The sequence below is a fragment of the Myotis yumanensis genome, unplaced genomic scaffold (genome assembly GCF_028538775.1).
Source record: "Myotis yumanensis isolate MYYU_CA2020_CCGP unplaced genomic scaffold, mMyoYum1.0.hap1 SCAF_15, whole genome shotgun sequence".
In the NCBI taxonomy this organism is placed as follows: Eukaryota; Metazoa; Chordata; class Mammalia; order Chiroptera; family Vespertilionidae; genus Myotis; species Myotis yumanensis.
The window spans coordinates 19778391-19780017 of NW_027223766.1; the positions used below are offsets into that span (position 1 = coordinate 19778391).

The 1627-nt window shown below is 37.8% G+C and overlaps 1 non-coding gene across 1 annotated transcript; it reads right to left on the bottom strand.

Annotated features, from left to right (window-relative positions):
* Window positions 1-1153: 1153 nt before the first annotated feature.
* On the bottom strand, window positions 1154-1260 carry LOC138993591 (U6 spliceosomal RNA). The gene has a single exon (XR_011468307.1). It is a non-coding gene; the product is annotated as a U6 spliceosomal RNA (small nuclear RNA).
* Between the last annotated feature and the right edge of the window lie 367 nt (window positions 1261-1627).

Below are 1627 nucleotides of genomic sequence, written 5' to 3' on the forward strand. Positions count from 1 at the left end.
AGGATAGGCACAACCCATATGTCTCTCTCTTTCTCTCTTTTTCACTAGAATGCCTCTTGGAATATACTACACAAACTCCTTTGAACATACTTTTTTTTCAGTACAATATTTTTCAACACTATATGTATAGGAAAAGTTATTTTTCCCTAAAACAATATTTTTGCCTTGGTCAGTGTGGCTCACTTCTTTGAGAGTCAACCCATGCACTGAAAGGTCACAGGTTCAATTCCAATCAGGGCACATACCCAGGTTACAGATTTAATGCAATCAGTCAATGTTTCTCTCTCTCTCCCTTTCCCTTCCTTTCTCTCTAAAATCAACAACAAAAGCTCAATACCATATTTTAAACAAAACTATACTGTACATAGAATAATTATTTAGTTAATAAAGAATAATAAAAATAACTCTTGAGTCAAATAAAATTAGTGGAATATTATAATTATACTAGAGGCCAGATGCATGAAATTCATGCAAGAGTAGGCCTTCCTTCCCCCGGCTGCCAGCACCAGCTTCCCTCTGGCACCAGGAACCCGGGCTTCCCTCACAGCCCGGGCTTCCTCTGGAAGGATATCTGGTCTAATTAGCATACTATGCTTTTATTATTATAGATCAATATCAAAATGTGAAGACCATTTTGGTTTTTTGTTTTGTTTTGTTTTGTTTGTTTAATTTTATTTTATTGTGTAAAGTATTACAAATAGTAGTGCATATGTCTCCTTTTTTCCCCCCATTGACTTTCCCCCGGCCTCCTCTAACCTACCCCCTCCCCCCCGGCACATGCCCTTACCCACCCCCCCCGCCCCCAGTGTCTTGTGTCCATTTGTTATGCTTATATGCATGCATACAAGTACTTTGGTTGATCTCTTACCTCCTCCCCACCCCCTCCCCAGCCTTCCCTGTCCCGCTGTAATTGGACAGTCTGTTCAATGCTTCTCTGCCACTGTATCTACCTTTTTGTTCATCAGGTTATAATGTTCTTTATTATCCATAAATGAGTGAGATCATGTGGTATTTTTCTTTCACTGACTGGCTTATTTTACTTAGCATAATGCTCTCCAGTTCCATCCATGCTGCTGCAAATGGTAAGAATTCCTTCTTTTTTATAGCAGCATAGTATTCCATTGTGTAGATGTACCATAATTTTCTAATCCACAAAAATATGAAACGCTTCACAAATTTGCATGTCATCCTTGCGCAGGAGCCATGCTAATCTTCTTTGTATCGTTCCAATTTTAGTATATATGCTGCCGAAGCTAGCACTGTGAAAACCATTTTGAAAAGCACATGCAACAAAAGTGACAGCACAGGAATTCTATTTGGAATGTTATATACAAAGCAAAAGTTTGTTAATAACCATATTAATTATCTGGTCATCAGAAAGTGATGCTTTAAGCATAGGATATTATTTACTACCACGATGTTCCTGGTACATAGACATTTTACTGTGCTTTGGTTCTATGTTAGAGAAATTAGTTAGGTGTTTTGGGTTGATGTACCAACCATATAATGTTTCTGATTTAAATTAATGGGAACAGGATCCCAGGCAGCACTTTTGGGGCAGTAATAAATTATTAACTTATGTGGGAAGTACCTGTTTTTTATTATCTTGTAGAATCAGAACTACCCT